The 12,413-nt window shown below is 40.3% G+C and overlaps 1 protein-coding gene across 5 annotated transcripts in view; it reads right to left on the bottom strand.

The window, feature by feature from the left end:
* Nucleotides 1-12,413, bottom strand: part of PDE1A (phosphodiesterase 1A) — a 278,238-nt gene that overhangs the window by 122,004 nt on the left and 143,821 nt on the right. Inside the window, exon 1 of one of the 5 annotated variants that reach the window (XM_084800182.1) lies at nt 4,126-4,144. The exons of the other annotated variants lie outside the window; for them this stretch is intronic. The gene's annotated coding sequence lies outside the window, so the exon portion shown is untranslated. Of the gene's footprint in view, nt 1-4,125; nt 4,145-12,413 lie in introns of those variants that run through there. 5 annotated transcript variants of the gene reach the window in all.

Below are 12,413 nucleotides of genomic sequence, written 5' to 3' on the forward strand. Positions count from 1 at the left end.
GCTGAACTGTGACAAAAGTTGAAGGTAAGCAGTAAAATAGAGTTTCTGTACTTGCACATGTATAGAATTGGAGAAAGGAATACCAAAAGGAAGAAATTACTCCTTTTAAGAGCATTTATAGCATAAGGAGTATATATTTCAGTACGCTTTCAGACAAATTACATCAAATTTAAATGTTATTCTGAACAAACTTTATCCAAACAAACGTACCTCAATAACACTGCCCTGTGGAATGCTTGCTCTCAAACTTAAAGTCCAATTTTGCTGACCTCACAAACCTTCGAAGTAGAGTGAGCCCCAGAGAATGAAACTTAAGGCTCTTCTGGTCCCACTCTATTCTTCTTCTTCTTCATCTTCGGTCATTAAGCTAAAGCAGGGGCACCTTGTCATCAAACTCACTATGTAAAATGCCTCTTCTGGGATGACAGGAAATGGAAGGTGTGAAATCAGAAACAGATGTAAGAACAAACAAACGCTAGCCATTCGCCAGCAGAGGGAAGGTTGTTAAGGCCGGGTAGTCGCCTGAAAGCCTATGACTACACCGCAGGCTGATGAGTCAGCTGCTACATGGGGCGCGCAGGGAGCTGTGCCAGTTTTCAGATTAGAAATAGAAAGAAATTTAACTGATATCTAATTGGTGACGATTTTAAAATGGTGAATATTTTGACACATCAAATGCATTAATTGCAGGGGAAGAAAAGTTCCACTCGTCTTTTAGAAATCCCTTGAGCAGTTGAGCAATACTGCTTCCGGGGAGTAGAAGCGGCAGGTGGCTGGATGCGGACTTCCCCCAAAGAGAGACCGCTGCGATGTCCCAAGGGCTCCCAGGCTTTCAATGCAAGAATCCCAAGAGAAAACAATATGGGATGAATGAAATTATTGAAAAAAAAAGTGCCTTTATTGACACCTCAAAACATTATCGTTAAATCAATGGTGGGACGCGAAAAGTTACTAAGCTTCCAAAATATGATCATTAACTGTTTTCAAAAAGAAGCCGGGCGCGGGGGGGGGGGGTGAGGGGGGTGGGGGGCACACCTGGAGTTCTAGAAGAAAGGCTGGAGCAGAAAGTTTGTTATGACTTTGAGGCCACCCGGTAGTACACAGTTAGTGCCAGGCCAGCCAAGGTTACAGGGGAAAAAAAAACCCATCTCTAACATAAAAATAAATAAATACGAGCAATAGAAAATAAGAACAGGCTCAGCCCACAGCCTCTGACAATACAAATGATTACACTTTGGAAACATATGCATAATGCAGTGCGCCCATATCGCAATTTTACATGGTCAAATTCCAATTCTAAGAAAGAATTATTTCTTATTAAGTATTCTTCTTAGAAGAATTATTTCACTTTATATTATTATATATCCTCAAATTTAACATAACTATTTAGAAACGTCACACAAGACTCACATCAATTGGGTGTGGGTTTTGGTGGAGTATCTCTTGCCTCCTTACAAACCAAGGTAGTGGAGTGGAGAGGCCTGGGTGGTGCTTACATCAGCAGGAGCCAGAGAGAAGCCAACGTTATAGAGTCCTCATTTGTAAAATAGAATATTTTTACATCAAATTTAAATCCCTTCTAGTTCTAACTTAAAGCACCATGATCTCCCAAAAATCTTCCAAAGCACATTAAAGAAAATAAATAAAACATAAGGAATGGTTCCTTGTGTGTCACTGGCATCATTTGTATTTCCGAGTGTATGCTGAGCATCCGAGGCACTTGTCTGCTAACTCTAAAGCCATTTTCAACCATAACTGTCCTCTCCTAGGAGTTCTCGGATGATAGCTCTGCCATCTACCTCCTAATTCCTCTTCCTGAGGCCTCATCATCAACACCAGAACCTCCATCCCGGTCTGGATAGACATTTCCATCTGCAGCCATGAGAGCTGTGGCTCAGAAACAGCACGCCCCCTCCCTTGTGCAAGTGTCTGAGCAACTTCGCTGAATGACCAACTAATAGGAAGAAAGTGATGGCTGTGCAGGACGTGTTCTTTGGGAAAACTGCAAGTCTGACAAACTGTTAGTTTCCTCTGTGAACAGAATCAGCTACTGGAAGTTTTCTGCTTAGTGATTATTTCACAGGTGTCAAGTTCTAATATTTTGGCTGAAAATATTTTACTTCTTAATACTGTTTAGATGAGATTACTAGCCAAATGAGGAAAATTCCAATTATCTGTAAGTTAAATATATAACTGGTCACTTCAAAGTTCTCTGTGATTCAGTGTGTTTGTTTAGAGCGAACAAATTTAATCCTAGTGTCATTGCCTCCAAGGACATGGTCAATTTAGGTGCAGTCACATCTCAAGGTGGTTTTGTTTTGGCATCTTGATTGTAATTGAACATTAAACAGGCAGCTGTAACTCATAAATATTCACTTTAAATTAGAGTTAACAGCTATACTTCAGGGCTAGCTTTATATCCTGCCCAATATGAATAATTTACTTAAGTCATAGCCCTGTTTATCCCTAATTATCAGGTTTGTATCTGATACAACCCAATCTTTCCTGTCACCCTGCTCTCTTCTGCAGCACTCAAATTATCATGTGCCCACTGAGTAGGTAGTGCTTATTAAATTATTGTCTTTAAGTAATAATAGTCTATAAGCATATTTTGAATTATCAAATAGTTCTTAAATTTCAAGGACAAAGACTGTCTAGATTGAAAATAGTCAACACATACTATAAAACAGCCCAAGAGATCACAAACCCACATCCCTAACTCTGGTAACCATTCACAAATGAAAAGTTAATTTTTCCTAACGGGGTCTAACTGGCTATGCGAAACAGTTTTCAGGCCAGGCCCCATGTCCAGGAGTAGAGAGCCAACACAAAATGAACTCAATGGTATTTGGGGAGGGCTTTTCTTCATTTGTTGTTTGTTTGTTTCATAATGCTTTGTTTTGGGCTAATATATGGTGATTTTAGATTTCTGTGCATGCCAATTTGTGCATCTATACATGTGTCTTGAGCTTTTCCTTTGGCTCTTTGTTTTTCTATTCATTTGTTTTGTCCTACTCAGTTCTGCTTGTTTTTATTTTATCTTCTTTTCTTTTCTATCTTTATTTTTTAAAAGATTCCTCTTAAAAGACATGGACTTGGGTGGGTAGAGAGGTGGCAGGCTCTGGGAGGAGTTGTGGAAAGTGAATAATAACCAGAATATACAGCATAAAAATCTATTTTCAATTTAAAAAGAGAAATAATGAATAAATTATGATTTACACTGGAAGCTCATTAGAAATGATAAGTATTTGACAAAGAGTAAATGCTAATAAGCCTGGTTTGATCATTACACAATGTGTAAAGATATTGAGCTATCATTCTATACCCTAGAATACATATGTTAATTAAAATTATAAAAATATAAGAGCAAAAATATTATGAACAATTGTGTAAAGAAAAACATTGGAAACCATATAAAACTATTTTTAAAAGTGATAGAAGAAACCTTAAGTTACCAAATGAAAAATATCTAAGCTCTGGTAAGATACAACTAAGAATCTAAGACAATCAAAGAAAAATATTAATATCTTGAAAGTTGATCCAAAAAGCTTTCTAAAGTGAAATGGAGAAAAGCAAAAAGATGCATAAAAGATACAGGATGATCATCTTATGTGCAATGTTATCAGAAGAAGCAAGGAGAACGCTGTTATAAAGAGTATTTCACTAAGTCACTGGCTGAGGAAAATCACAACGGTAAGTGTATGGGTTTTAAAAAGGGAACACTAGTTTAAACAGCAACTTCCTGTGTGGATTCAAATGCATGAAGGAGCGAAAGGAGAACAAAGGGAGGCAAAAACTTTGGATGTCTGCATTTCTCTGGAGGTTACAAGTAAACGTCCTCCTCTCATCGCTCTCCGTCTCTGCCCTTCCTCCAGCTCTCCCCATGCTGGTTAATGAGAGCGTGTTCTTCCCCACACTCCAACAGCGCCGTTGCCTTGTCTCCCATGACACATTGGCTACCAAACCCTGTGCACCCCCATCTCAAAGAAAAAGCTGGAGACAATTGCTTGACTTCAACCACTGCGTGACCTTACACCCAGTCTTCTCTCTTGCGCTAACCAGTCAGCCTGGCCCCTTTGCTGTTCGTTGACGACGCAGGAAGCTGCACGAAGCTTGCCCCATTACCTGGAACGCTCTTGCCCAGACGCCTGTGGGGCTTGTCCTCACAGATACAAGTCTCTGCTCCTTCGTCCTCTGACTACCCTGTTTGCCACTGTGAAAGTGAGCCACGCTCACACCAGCCCCCTTCGCCTTTTTGTCGTGGCATATTCCACTGTCCACCATGTTGAATAATTAACTTATTCATCACACTCAAGTGTTTATTATCTGTTGAATGCAACATAACCTGTGCAAAGAGAGGGGAATTCGTCTGCCTTGTTGAAATGAAAACTCTCAGCAATCCAAAACAGCATCTAGATACTTAATAGACAAGAAAAATACCTTTCAAGGAAGAAATGTGCTGGTACCAGGTTTGTGTAGCTACATGTTTTACAAAATAATTACAACCACTGTTTGGATTTTCTAAAAAATAGTGGGATCTGTACTATCTCCCGCCCTTTAGTTGCTGATGCTTTTGAAAGCTAACTTTCTCCAATATATCCATCCTGCTAAGAACAACAAAATAAACCTTGTGACTTAAAAATCTAAGCCTGGGCTTTAACTTACTTCATGATTATAAGTGATTGAAAAGGCAACAACCTCGAATCCCAAACCCCAATCTCTCTTCAGTGAAACACAAAGAAGTGTTGAGGTAACTAAAACGCCCATAGTAAGGAGAGTCTCTTTGTGCGCAGCAGAAGAGGAAGGGCAAGCTGTAGGGTAAAATAGAGAGGGTGGAGATGACAAGATTCACTTTGTACCAGGTCGGGAATGCTTTCCAAGATTTATTCCATATTTTTATTATTTTGTTTTACACTCAATTTACCTTAAAAGAGAAGTATATAAAATGCTGTAATGTTCTAAAGATATCAAGAGCTTACATAAAAGTAAATAAATAATTAATTTTTTAAAAGATAAAAGAAACACCTTTTAAAGACAAAAAAAGAGTAAGTCTTCATCTCTGAGTACCGAGAAGGCACCCGGTCCCTCTCTGGAAGGAAAGATCACACTGTTTCTTTCAGAACTTTCTAGACATAATGTATGCTCATATAGACTAATACCCATGTACCTATTGACATGTCTCTACCCAGCTGCTATTTAATTCCTTCTTGGAATGTGAGGAAATCAACTCAGAACACAGCATTCTCACATATTTTCAGAGTAGAGGTGGCAGAGTTTGGACTTGAGTACAAACCCATCTGAATCAAAAACCCAACCCCCCCCCAAAAAAATCTCAAAAGTTTCACCTAGGACCTCTGTAATTCATTTGTTCACCACAGAAGTATGTTCTCTTCATTTGGTCATTTTGAAGCTAGATAAAAAGCAGATTTTACTAAGATCTTGTGTGTATTCTTTTTTCTAAAAGTTTGAAACAATATCTGAGGTAGCTTTTGGAATGCTGGACCTGTTGATGATTAAGCTCATGTCTGTGTGCATTCGTGTGCAATCAATAAAGAAAACATTAAAGGCCCAAGTTCTGCTTTTCCCTCTAGCCTAGCTGAAGTCATCCAATTAAGAAATATTTGACTTAAATCATTATGAGAAATTTCTGAATTCTTGTTTTATTTGGGCCTATGTTTAATACTCATATCCTCATATCTAGCTGATCTTTGTATCTTAGTGGAAACAAAATACACATACCCACTGCTACAAGAAATGCAATCTGCCTACTTTCAACTGTGAATCTAATTTAAAAGTGAAAACTTAGAGTTAGTTTTGAGGTCTTTTGTGTCTATGGTCTGTTAGGTAATTTGTGCGACGTGTCTGCATTATTTGTGTCCTTGCTCTCACTATTAATGTATGTAGAAATTCATGTCATTTTTATAAGGTTGTATTTCCCTGGTGGCCTCCTCTAACAATAACCCGTTCTTTGCTTCCAATAAAATCATGATGGAAATCTTGTTAAGCGTAGCATGAACTCACACCTGGGGAAAGTACCATTTTAGCCATGCAGGGAAAGACTTTCTCTACCACATCTCAGCTGCTTTATGGAACAGCATAAGTGCTATGAGATCCAATGCATAGGGCGTGTTCTTCATTTTCAAGGCAATTATCAATCTGTAGAAAAGAGAAAGGTAGACACAAAAGATTACCATTCCCAGCCTTGGGGCCATGTAAACGGAGCACTGCAGGCTTCAAAGAGACTGATAACAGGCTGGGTAAGAAATGGCTGCATAAAGAAGGGCATAGAAAATAGAAAGGAAGATACTTTTGCAAAGGGGGCAAAAATGTGAGCAGAGGCCACAGAGTTATGCTTTGTAGTTATCCTTAAAGGAAGCAGTAAATGGCATTATGGGAAATATCCTAACACCAGCTGCAAGTAAGACTACACTGATTTGTAATCCTGGAAATTGGAACCGAACTCAGTTATGCATAAAATTATCATGGCATAAAACTAACCAGCATAAGTGTCACTTATTTGTGTTCTAGTGCTTAGCTACAAATCCAGAGCTTTAAGATAAATATTGTGTCATATTAAGGATTGGCTTCATGTTAGTAACTGGTGCGGTGAGGTGTAAGAACGCAAAAACTACAAGGAAATCATAATCCACTCTCTGAATGTTGCTAAGGATCTTCAGTAACTGGTCCAGACAGGAAAGTGACAGACTAGGAGGAGGGAAGGACCCAGGAAAAGTGGAAGAGGCCAGTGGCCATGGACACACCCACAGAGCCCATGGGAACTGGCTCAGATCGTCTGACAGAAGAGTCAGGGGTCTCTAGTGAAGTTTCTTCTTTGTTGTCCTATTTTACTATACCCTACCGAAGTGTTCTCATTACATCTGCCCACCTGACTTCAGGCTCCACTAACCTGCCTTTTGCATCTCTTTAATCTAGAATATTCTAGAATAATCTAGAATATTCATCAGAGCTATACTTCTAGCTGCACTCTAACCCAGATCCCTGGATCTCAAAATCTTTCTGTGTCCCAGAGCATCAGGCTATCTGCCTGAAAGTATAGTGGACTCATATCCTAAGCTTTGAATGTGGCTTGTCCCATGCTATTCACTAATAAGACAGATAGAACTAAATATATTTATATATGAGTAAAGAAAAGGAATCAAGACATAAAAGGCCAAACAAAGGTGGTGGAACAGTTTTGATTTTTTAAAAAAGTGTTATTATAGCACCAAAAAAAGCTAATCTGTCCCGATAAATGTTATATTAATAGGCATCTCCAATAAGGATCTAGGTAGAGTGAAATGTCATTGCTATGGAGATTTCAGTCTCCAGAGAATTGAAAATAGCCCAAGTGAGTGCACAGAGCCGACCTTTGACTGCCACATTTGTTTAGCCAGGAGGTCCTTTGCTGCGGATGCCAGGAGGGGTGTTTCAATGCACTGCAGATTACAAAATGGATCTTACTGAAGAGAAGGGAAGCCTCTGTGGGTGAACAATTTATTTTTTAAAATATCCTAAATAGGCAGGATAAACATAGCATCCGTCTGAAAAAGACACTTTCCATTTCTCTTTGCCAAAATTCTCAAACCGACCTCTAACTGAGGCAGCACAGGGCAAGAGAGCAACATGGCTGTGGAGTCCTCCTCCGCAGCACAAGAGCAACAACGCACCGTGTGGAGAAGCTCTTGGTGACAGGCATTTGTATTTAGACTTTATGTCATGTTTGTTGTTGCTGTTGGGCTGAGGCCAGGCTGGTGGAATTTTTAGTACTGCTTATGACATTGAAAGGCACTTGAAATTTCTGGAACACATCAATCATCTGATAGAGAAGATTAAGATCTGTCAAGCTGCGTTCTTTTCCAGCTCCGGGGACTTCTAGACAAGTCACTGAACTGAAGACTAGAGCGTAATGTAAGCATGTGCATACACAACCCAAGTTAAGAGGAAGAATGTAAACTCTCTGGAGGGAGGTGTGTGGAAATATTCTATTACACCATGATTACAAAATAAAAACAGCCTTGAACGTCACATTGTTAACTGCCCCATCCCAGAACTTCCTCAACTATTAAAGATGATGGGAACGCTGAAAGGATGCTCAAAGTGGCCTTCCAAGATTTCTTTCTTTTTATTTATTTATTTATTTTATCAGCATGTTAGGATAACCTCCATTAACAGCAACATATTGGAAAAGAGTCATTGGGGGCTGTCTGGAATCGGGTTTTTTCCTAGTAATCATTCATGTGATAGAGTGAGACTCAACTACAGGGCCAGGCAGCAACTTGATCCTTTTAGAATCAGAATAAATTCCCTTTGCTTCTCCACAAATGGGTGACATGAAATTTTTTTTAAAAAAGGATTGGGAGTATATTTTGAGCTAGAACTATTACTGATAAATGAATAAAAATTGCAAGATGACCAGAGTCTCCTGGGTACAGAAGAAAGCAAAGCCATTCGAGCAAAGTAAGATGGCAGAAGCATGAAAAGTCTAGACCTAGGTCTGTAACCACACCAGCCGGCCTTCGGGAATAATGGAGGAAAAATGGAGGAGAGACATAGTGAGGAGAGCAGCGACAACCAGGTTATGATCAGATCACGAAGCACATCGCACACCAAAGTAAGTAAACTGGACATGTTCACATGCTGTAAGGAGGGAGTTAAAACTGTAAGCAGGAATGAACTGTATGTTTAGTTTTATAGAATTAATTCTGGTGATAAAAAGATTGACCTAGTCTAAAGAGAGTGTTAGCAGAGAAGTCAGATAAGGCTTGACATAGACAGGAACAAATAATGGCAAATTAGGAAAACACCAACATTGGACACTTTTTTTTCATCCTTCCTTTCACATTATCTATAGGTGACAGAAATTCAGAAAATACCAGTCAGCAAATAGTCCATAATCATTAAATTTGTAAAAAATTTTATTTGGAGCCCTCCAATTTATCAAAATTCACATTTTCTCTGCTTCTAGGGGGAAAATTAAGGATATTTGAACACTATTCAGATTAATGGCTAAATATTCAATACTGACAACCAAGAAATGGTAATAATATATATTTAGACTACATACAGAGGACTCTATTCCATTTGTATACTCAAGTTTAAAAACAAAACACGTTTCTTTAATTTTACTAAGTATATTTCTAAGGCCTGACTGAAAACCCACAAACTGTCTCCTGAAATACCCCTGCTCTGAGGTCACTGCCCATTACTATGTGAAGACTGTCACAACAGTAACATCTTACTGTGGTACTGTGGTCGGAGCTCAAGTGTGACAATGTCTCCCAGTTCAGGGACTTTGGAGGTGATGGAACCATTTAGAAATGGCTTAACGTGTTGCCCTTAGCAACCACAGGTCCAGCCTTTCTGAGGAAATTCTGCTCTTGGGCTATGATCTCTTGATCACTGCTTTCCCTTCCTGTCTTGGGACACAGTTTCTTACTCTTCCATGCCCCCCACCATGTCGCCACTTACACCCACCAGAGGGTCTCCTCAAGCCTGCATTGTCAAACTCCCAAAACCTGAGCTGAATAAAGATCTTTTGATTTTCAAATTTTATCATTAGCGTGCAGCTGTGTGTGTGTGTGTGTGTGTGTGTGTGTGTGTGTGCGCGCGCGCGTGCGCGCGCATGCTTGCATGCTTGCCACAACGCAAATACAGGGGTTAGAACACACTTTTTGGAGTTGGTTCTCTTCCACCAAAGGTTCCCGGAATTTAATTCAGCTCATCCACTGAGGTTCACTTTAGTAGAAGAATCAGGTTTTGCTTTACAATAGCAATAACACTAGACTGTTTTCCACTTTGTAACTCAATTGTAGAATGAATGATGGATGCCTACACATCTTAAGCTACAACGTTGTGGTTCTTAGTGGACAAATTATTGTCACCAGATTGAAGAGGAAGAAGCAGGATATTATCAGGGCTTCCATGCCCTTATACAATAGTAGCTGCCATTCCTGCTTTGATCATTATAGAAAGTAACTCTTTAAATAGGCTTTGCCTATTTTTTGGACTTGTATAAGTGAAATCACCCTGTATATACCCTTAGGTGTTTTAATCCTAAACTCATCATTATCATGATGAGACAGCTTCTAAGTTACTGGTAGATGCAACCTGTTCCCATGCTCTATGGGGCATTTGAATGATCCTAAGAGCCATGGGAGGTGGCGTTCCCATACCTTTACACGATGTATTTTCTTTTCCAACAAATGGTTCCAAAGACATGGCTTACAGAAAATTATCACTAACGACCTATAGAAAAAGCTATGTTCAGCTTTAATTTACTAGGTATTATGCGTTTAATTCAGAATGAGCAGAAGTGAAGTGTTGCTCCCAGGAATATCTGCATGAAGGGCCTGATGCACAATTTACAAGACAAAATGCCCAGACCTCATTATTTCTCCTACTGATAATTTTATATACTGTACAATTACATGTAAATGAAGAAAAAGCAAAAAAAATCACAATTATTAGTATGAATTTTGTCTCTTAAAGCAATTGTACTGCTTTAGTTATGTGTGCCTGTATGCACATGTACAGTGTGTGTGTGTGTGTGTGTGTGTGTGTGTGTGTGTGTACATGCATTTGTGCATAAGAATGCAGGTATGTATATAGGTTCTGAGGATTTGAACTCAGATTCCCATGATTACAGGGCAAGTTCTTCAACCCCACAGAGCCATCTTCCCAGACCTACAATGTCAGTTCTGAATACAGCCATAAGAATACTCATGCGGGGGGTCATCACAAGTGCACAGTTATAATTAAAGGGTCCCGATTTGGCCATGGGAGCACAAGCTGGACTAAGGAAACCTGGAAAAGGCAAGGGAGAGGCTTCCTTCCCGTACAAGCCCACAGTTGCACTCTAGGCAGGAGACCACTAACAGTGTAAAGTGGACTCTGTTGCTGTGGTCCCATAACCAAGACAGTTGCTGATCCGCCCAGCCTGAAACTGCCTGTGCCCACCCTTCTGCTATTGTTGGAAGCACTCAGCGAATGTGGGCAATACTTTCCTCCTACACATGTTCCTCCCTGGATACAATGAGCCGTCTTCCCCTCTTCCTAAAAGTTAGCAGTGGCTGCTAGCCAGGGCAGACAGAGGAGAAGGGGAGGACAGACGGGACTTGAGCCACATGAGGGTGTAGCAAGGTATACCAGGAGTCAGGGTTCTGGTACACACACCGTGTCCCACCCCAAGTTTCATCACTTAGAAAGTGGGAAGTAAAGGATAAATATCAGACGAACAATAAAATGACAACGACATGTTTTTCAACCAATGGGAGGCCGCTTTAACCCAAGTGACTGCATTACTTGCAGACTCGTGACGCCAGCTCTGGGTACACAAAGGCCACGGACAGCTAGCTGTGGTAAAAGACAATGTAAAAGATAGTGTACTTTATGTAGACCCCTTCTTCTTTGCATTTGTAAATATATGTAAATACCAAAGTGAACACAAAACCATTCATAAAAAAGGAAGAGTACATTAAAAATAAAACTATCCAGAGAGGATGGGGTGACGATAAGAGGAGAGAAAGAACACATGATTTGACCAGAAAGAGAACAAAAGAGGAACTTTGTCTGAAAGGAGAGCTGAAAACAGCAACTGCCTGCCAGAAGCAAGGGCAGGAAATTTCCAGGCGTCTTGGAAGTCAAGGATGTCGTGAGAGAGAAAATGGTCCATGCCTGTGAACTGAAGTCTGTCCGTCCGTCAGAGAATTGGCAGGGTGGATAACCAAAAGTAAAAGCAGTGAGCTGCCAGACCAGAGAGATGGCCACGTAAGCTGTGCTAGCACTGGAGGTAGGGCTTTCTCCTCCGGGTAGAGGAGGAGTTAAACCAGAGACACTCGCTGTTGCTGCCCAGCTTGGAGGTGTGTTAGGGAAGATGTTCTAATGTCACGTGGTATCATCACCTCATCCCCTGCTTTCAGAGTAACCTGGGTTTTCCAGTGTCATCAGAATCACCATCTTTTGGGGGAAGGCTTTTTTTTTTCTTCATTTTTTAGGTTGTCCTGTGTTTCTTGCTGTCAGTTCTTTTCAGACAAGTCCTCACTCTTAGCTCAATCTGATGTGAAACTCATGGCATTCATCTAGTCAGAGCTACCTGAGTGCTGGGGTCACGGAGTGAGCCATCACGCACAGCAAGAATGACCATCCTCTTAACACTTCTGCATTCGGTTAAGCTTTGAATCATCTCGTGCATCCGCACTTCTCACAGGAAAGGTTGTTCGCTTTTATGGGAACACGCCAGCAACTTAGAAAGTTGGCAAGCCTTAGCAGATATTGTGAAGACCTGATTATAAGGCTTGACTTGGAGAAAACTCAGCACCAGTGCATAAGAACTAAAGAAACACTGACTAGTAGATGAAAATGTCTTGACATCGTGACGTCAGAGGAAAGCCCTATCTCATTTTTAGGTGCTTTCC

The sequence above is a fragment of the Acomys minous genome (assembly GCF_964271855.1).
Source record: "Acomys minous genome assembly, chromosome: 10".
Lineage (NCBI taxonomy): Eukaryota > Metazoa > Chordata > Mammalia > Rodentia > Muridae > Acomys > Acomys minous.